Here is an 8,162-nt window from a genome sequence, read left to right as displayed (position 1 = left end):
AAAGTTGTGTCTGTTTTATTGTCAGCAAACAAAATACAACTTTATAAACATAAAAACTTGAAAGTTTAGGCTTCAAAAATAACCAAAACACATTATTTGATTCACAAAATAAAAAATTAAGCGTCTTCTCGCGATTTCGTCTGTTTGAGATCAATCAACATTTACAGCGAGGCTGGCTGTTCCTTTTCCAAAAATATTAAAACGAAGATATAGGCTCATACACTTTCACGGTAACACTGCTGTTCAAATTTGGTAACGATAATTTTTATATTTACACACGTTCATGATCGGTAGTCGGAATAAGCATCGTAAAGAAAAGCTATGAGTAATGCATCAACTTCTTCGGCGCGTTCCAAGCGGCAGATATACACAGTACTGGCTATTTGGTTACCACAACGTTTACAAAAGTCGCTTATACATACTATTCTTTGTCGACATATCAGCTATTTTCGTCCACGATCGCCTTTTCTTGGATGGTTATGTCCACCGATCTCACACGAAAACTAGTTTTATTACGAGTTTTTCTACACAGAGAATAATATCACAAGCTATCGCATGTATTTTCCTTTCGTTTTCAATTCAGCCGGTTCAGATTTTAACTCACTATTTGTGTTTAATCTATTAGATTCAGCTCAATAGCTCTGCATCAACTGAAGGCGCATCCATTTTGAATATTGTTGCTGTTGTTGTTTTGTATTCATACGCGCCGCTTCATTTACATTATTTACATTTTTGATCAATGACGCTTTACATTTTTTATTTAAACATGTTTTATTAAATGATAAGAAATGAAGATAATAACTTTTCTATTGATCGACGTATCAAAGAAAAAATTGACCGCGAAACGTTTTCATCAATGCGCTACGCGTATTATTATTATCTTCATTTTTTAAAACTATTTCAAGGTGTAGTGAGGAACCTTAAATGAAATTTAGCCATTAAGGATTTAATCTGTTTATCGTAGGGCCAATAAGCTTGTTTCAAGTTTCAAATGGGTCTTGCCTTGACTGTAGATTTATATCAGTGTCCTCAAACCCCTCGGTCTTTCGAATATTAGTTTAAAACAACCAAATCCGTAACGTCATACACAAGTTTGTCAGTCTTCTCGACACCCCCCCCCCCCCCACAATCCCATGTAAATTTTTAAAACTTAAACTGTTTAATTTTGCAGTTGCATTCATGTGGGCATTTAATTTTCTTGCTATAATTTTTCAATGGCTCAATTTTCGTGGATTTCGTGGGTACCTCTCATCCACGAACTAACATCCTCCACGAATAATATATTAGGGTTATAAAGTCATATTTCGTTTTGTAGGTATAAGAAAATACACGAAATTACGTCCCAACGAACCTATAAAATTTCAGCAATCCACGAAAATTGGTCCCCACGAAAATTAATGATTCCACATATAGTATTTAATATATATATATATATATATATATATATATATATATATATATATATATATATATATATATATATATATATATATATATATATAAAGTCCTCAATCTAACATTCCACCACCTCAATCGGTACGGCTGTAAACAATTATACCAGGAATGTGAGCTATCTAAGCGTCTATTTTGCTCACCTGTAGGGCACAATATAATGAAGACATGGGCAGCGGGGGAAGGGGGGGGGGGGGGGTCGCTCTCACTTATTAGAGCAGCAAAGAATTTTCTTCAATTCACATGTAAAAATGTGAATAATTATTGACATATGCATGGAGTTGGCCTCTTACTTCTTGAATCGAAAAATAAGAAAAAAGAGAACTGAATATGAAACAAATTGAAATTATGGGTATACTACGTACCTATAGTATACTACTTCCACCCAACCAACGGATTAGGATTTTTATGATTTTGTGATTTGAGGAACTTGTCTGAAAATTCCCTTTTATTTTTGCTTGTCAAATTTTTTTCGGATGAGTCTCCCCCCCCCCCCCCCCCCCCCCCCTCCACTTTAAAAAACGATGTTACGCGCCTGAACTGTTACCTGTGGAAGATGTAAGTTGTATGAAATTTTCACATATCAAATCAACTATTTCCTATTTGGCTTTGTTTTCGCATTTTTATGCTCAACGAGGCAGTAATTGATGCCTGGATTCCTTTTGTAAGCAGCCGTGGCCTATATCGCCTATTAAGAAAAATCATTTTGATGTAATGTTTGTATTGTTATTCTTATTGCTCCAATGCTTAAGGCATCTTTTATAATGAAGTAATTTCTGCTTTAATCTGAATGAAGCAATGTTTTATTGATATATATACAAAACGCACACCGGTGATTTAGAATGCAAACATTTAACATGCAGCCATAAATTCTGAATATATTTTTATGTACCTGGTTAGCAGGAAGTATTTACAGGGGTTTTAAAGGGTTTCAATGTAAAGGTCCACGTCATTTTATGTACCGCGTTAACCATACTGTGTCTGTGAATAGATGTATCTTTAAGAGATTCCTTTAATATCAATTATTGACCATGATCGTACGGTTTGGTAAGTAGTAAAAGTTGACATTTGTTTAGAGTGGTATATCATACTTGTAGCACTATCATAATACTTTTTAATCATAGCTATACACGTAACAATAAAGCTAATTCTTCCCGAATATCAGGCCTACAGAAAGGTATGAATTCGAGAGTTTACTGATCTGTAAGATTTTAAACTGGTTTGGATAGTTTTAAGGTTCATAAATGTAAAAGCGCGTTAAATGATCGTCAGGTGTTCTTCCTTATTAAAGCTGCATGGTCCGATTTTTTGGCTATTACATATGTATTATCATATGATTTTCCATAAAAATCAATTATCATAAAGATATACATGTATAATTTCGCATGTTTACAAGAGCAGAATAGGTCTCTTTTAAAAGTAAATAAAAATAATATTTTTTTATGACCCCCCTCCCAAAACGAACGAATTGATTATGTGCATGTATAGAAAAGGGAACCGTTTGGGTTTTGACCTCCTTTTGAATGGGTTTATTCAACCCGCATATTAAGCATCGATTGTAAAGAAAACAATCTTCCGGACACGTATAGCATCAGCCCCTCCCCCCATCCCAACGGATTAGGATTTTCATGATTTTGATAAGTTGTGAAGATGTTAAGTGCCTTAACTTTACAAATTTTATTGACCAAAATGTACACAGGTTTATTTTGATTTGCTAAAAAAAATTATTTATTACCTTTATTTATAGCGATGTCAAAGTCTGCCTCGACGTCGGGGTCGATATTTAATATGAGGCGAAATAACGCGGAACCCTTTTATATCAAGTTTGTTTTTGTACATCATTTTCTAATTGAAATATGGCTTGATTGACCGGACATTTTTTTGCAATGTCTATTATTATTCAACATACTTAGTATAACACTTGTTTATAAGCGTACACAAAATTTGATAAACAAGATATCTGTGATCCAATGCTTACTAGTGATACCCCCGCTCTGATGTGAATATGCAAAATAAGCAAAGTCGACATTTAACAGAAAATTGGCGTCCAATTTGTTAGTACTAAAATACATCCCACAATGTGGCATGCCTAAACAAATACTGTGTTAAACTTTCAAGCACCTGCGATAAATAGGTGCTGAGAAATCTTTGACGAAAATTTGTTTGAAAAATTTGCCTTAAAATAAACAAAGTTGTCATTGAAAGGAAGTGAACATGAAAAAAAATTTATCAAGGGCTTAAATTGTATAATGATACCTGAAAACTATTTAGACACAGCTTTCCTCAGTAAGAAGATATACCACTTAGATTAACTAATTCTTGCAATCCATGAGCGCTGCCATATTGTTAAAACCATCACCTATCTCCAAGCATCTAAGAGAGGGCAGCACTGATGCTGACCTCAGTGAGACACATTGTATTTTTACACACGTTTAGTAACAGAGATAAAATGCCATCATCAAAATGTGAATTGAAACTTGAAATGGATGTAAAGAGTTCTCATTTTGAAACAGGGTTTATGGAGGAAGATTTTGGATCACAGAATGACGTATTCCCACCAGCAGTTAATGTGACGACATGTCACTATAGAATGGAATGTGCCTGGCCAGGATCAGTGTTATTGTGACCTATTTTTTCTAGCACTCGGGAATTTCTTGATGTGTTGTTATGAGTTTGAACATTATGTGTGCTACATAAATGAGCACACAAGGTGCATTGCTCAGCATCCTTATTTTTAAAAAGTGTCTTAGTTCTGTTATTCTTCTGACAGCATAAACCGATTCGGCATACGTATCATCAAGATCTAATCTAATATTTATATTTTTATAAAAACAAAGCAAAGATTTCTAGAGCATTTAAATAAAAAGTAACGGTAAGAAGCCCCACAAAGAAAATGAAATTACATTTTCATATTTATTTGAAATCTACAAACAGCATTTTATTTATGTAAACACTGACTGCCACATCTCCGTACAAACATCTGGAATGCGATGGTCTCATATTTCACAAATAATCTATTCATATTTTGCACAAATCATAGTTACCTAAGGCTCATTTATAGAAATGTAGTAAATCCTTGTCCTCTTATGCTCATGACAGTAAAAAAATCCAGGCATAATTTTTATCAACTCAACACTGGCCCAGTTCTAACACTGACCCAGTCACTAGCAGCAATGTGGCTTATCTACGTCAGAGAACAGATGCATGCTGGGGAGAAATGGATTACCTCCATAAACCTTTCACTGAGAGTGTTTAATTGATAAAATCTCATGATAGAAATAAACAAAAAGGTTACAGACCTCATTTTTAAGTTTCAAAAGGCTTTTAAAATTTATTAAGCAACAATTAATTTTTACATGTTCACTTCCTTTAACAGAAAGTTGATGTCCGATTGGAACAAAAATATATTCCACGATATTGCATGCCCAAACAAATAGTGTGTTAAAATCTCAAGCATCTGCGATAAATAATTGCTGAGAAATCTTTGACGAAAAGTTTGAAAATTTTGGCTAAAAAATAAACAAAGTTGTCATTTAACAGGAAGTTGACGTCCGATTGGTACAAAAAAAAATTCCACGATATGGTACGCCTAAAAAATAGTGTGTGAAAATTCCAAGCATCTGCAATTAAAAGTTGCTGAGAAAAATGCGACTGAAATTTTTGTTACGGACAGACAAAACAGAGGGACAGACAGACAGAAGGACAGACGGACGGACGGACGCACAAGGGTACAACAGTATACATGTACCCTTCTCCTTCGGAGGGGGGGGGGATATAAAAATCAGAACAAGCAGCTCTAAAATGAAGTTCTTTCTTGACGCACATTGAATTGAACCGACTCTAATTTTCCCGAAAAGTTGTAGATCTGAAGCTAATACCATTCTAAGTCCTTAAAATTTAATTTAATATTCCTTCGATATACATATACATGTACATGTATTAAGACGTGATAGGGTGCAAAATTGAAAAGTAATTAAAATACATTTAAATTCCACTGTAAATGTAAATTATTGTGAATAAGACAAAGCAATTCATTTATGTGTAAAAATAATTTGATAAACAAATATATCTCCTTTGCAAACATAAACTGAATTTCATTGTTATATACACGCATTATTTGGGTAGTAAAATGTGTAAACGATTGAATAAAAAGCCAAAGATATGTCATTAGACTAAAACGCACATGTATTGTATGTTATACATGTAATATTGTAGGGCTTTATTGTGACATATTTCTGGCCCTTAAGTATTGCAAGATAATCATAAATATATGCAGGAAATTATGTTATGCAAATTATCAATAATTTTAGAGAATCTTATATAAATATGGACAAAGGATTATGTGGAACGCTTTTTCTATCAAATTAGCGGAAAAATAAATCTTGAACTCCTGTAATTATATTACTTGTACTTCATCTTTGATATATGTACTCTGATAAAATCTCTTTATTGCCCTAAGTAAAACCATCTCATGGGAGATATTCATTATTCCAGATAGGGATACACTGTTAGTTGAGTGCAGCTGCAAATTGATTTTATAATAAAAAAAATTAAAATCAAATACTGTATCATCTCAGTACGTTTTTTTTTAAAAAAAAGCAGTAGTAGATGGATATTCTTTTGGAAGATACCTGATACGGTTCAAAAGTTACATACAAGTTGAGTTAACATGAATGACAGAAACCCGATCTACGGTTGCCTGACAAAATTTACACAGGAAGTATTGACAGTGTCAATGTCACATTCAAGCGTATCAGACATATAAATTTTTTTTACCTAAATATTTATGCAGGTACCTGCAATAAATATACTACATGTAGCATAAAGTGATTTTATTTTAACCTCGACTGTGAACAATGATCACGCGATTCGGTGAGTTTAATCTTTTAAAACCCGTGTAGTGTAGCGTGGTTGCTTAAATGATTTAAAAAAAAAACGAAAATAAAAAAGAACATTTTTTTAATCTGTCTTCTTTCTAAATGTCTAAAAGTATCCACATTTTGAGATTTTAGGTACAGCGATTATCATTTTAAAATATACAAATATGGCATGTCAAACGTTGCAATATTTGATCTTTTTCATTGTGTTGTTTATATGTATTCCAAAATTTTCTATTTATATTATACGATTTCTTTTTGTATTCTATTAATATGTTATTTGTATTGTATGATTTTCATTTAGATAATTTTACATTTATATTGTATAATTTTCTTTAGTTTCGTAAATTTTTTCATTTGTTTGTATAATTTCTATTTGTATTGTATAACTTCTTTTTGGCATTGTATAATCTGCTTTTATTTGAATGTATAGTTTCTCAGAGATTGTTGATATTGGTTAACGTTGTTACGAAGAATCTCATTGTTTTATTAGATTGTTCTCACCAATACTCCAATTGGGGAATGCGCAATGTGTTTTTGGTGGTATATAGAAAGCTATCGATTTTAATTCTTGTTTTGAAGGAACTTGTTTGTGTTAATCTAATGGACTAAATTGTTTTAGAAACCATGAAACACCAATCTGCATATTGCACATGATTTGTGCACATATTTTCACGGGGTCGATGATTTCATTTCTTTGATTAATCTTCGCAGTCTTTTATTACATGTCCCTATTTCAGTACTATCATTATTTGAATCATTGCTTGTTAAGGTCTTCCGTTTCCAACGGAAGACCTTATAGTTTTCGTACTGTTTCTTATTAAGGTCTTCCGTCTTCAGCGGAAGACCTTACTGTTTTTCTACGCGTTCTCATTCTTCTATATTATTATTTTTCTTCTTGGTAGTCACCCTTAATTTCTCAGCCATTTCTCAATCGATTTTAATGATTTTTACAGGGATGATGTCTTAGGTGAATATCTCTTTGCATCTTACTTCCTGTCTGAAAATTCACTTCCGCTTCTGAATTATCTCCCTTTTTCATGTATTTTGGAACATGATATTGTTCACGCATCTCCTCAAAAACTGCTATAGTTAGGGACTTGAAATTTATATGCAAGATAGAGTGGTTATGGTAGATTTGCTTGCTTGTTTTAGATTTGACCAGAAGTCATCATCCTTGAAGCTCGCCCGGAACTGAAAATGTTGATGTTAAATTTGTTTGACAATTTTTACGAAATTTGAGATTTGATCACGAATATCTTTCTTCTAATCAATATTTTGCTAACACATGTAGAGCATCAAAAATTAATCTCTAAAAGATCTTTCAACTGACACCAAGCAAAAGGGGCTGACTCCTCATATAAGGGGCCAAGAGGGGTCTAAAGTCTTTTATCTATATCTCTTTAATGAAAAATATTTTGTAATGTATTAAAGAAGCAAAAATGTGTATCTTCCAGTTATCTACCTATATTTGTTAAGAGTTTTCTGATATGTTACATAATTTGGATTTTAAAGGGGCTAGAAGTCCAATATTTTGATCATTTATTTCTTAAAAAGGAGAAATATTTTGAAATGCATTATGGAAGAGAAGATACTCAGAATAATATTCGTAATAATATTCAACCACCAAAGTTTCGTTTAATGGTCCTTATAAGGAGATAAAGAGTCGGCCCCTAAAACAATCTTTCCCTAATATCTCAAAAACAGTAACAAATTTCTAAACACTTGTTGAACAAAATGTGTTTAATATTAAGGGACCTTTCATTGATATCAAGAAAAAGAAGCTAGCCCCTCAAATTACATGATAAGAAGAATCTAAATGTTTCAATCAAA

General features: G+C 32.6%; 1 pseudogene; it reads left to right on the top strand.

The window, feature by feature from the left end:
- The first annotated feature begins 2,360 nt into the window (after window positions 1-2,360).
- LOC128157700 (uncharacterized) overlaps window positions 2,361-8,162 on the top strand; it is a 30,247-nt pseudogene continuing 24,445 nt past the window's right edge.

This window comes from Crassostrea angulata, chromosome 8 (assembly GCF_025612915.1).
Source record: "Crassostrea angulata isolate pt1a10 chromosome 8, ASM2561291v2, whole genome shotgun sequence".
Lineage (NCBI taxonomy): Eukaryota > Metazoa > Mollusca > Bivalvia > Ostreida > Ostreidae > Magallana > Magallana angulata.
Note: the sequence above shows the minus strand (reverse complement) of the source record. Positions and strands in the feature narration are given on the sequence as shown.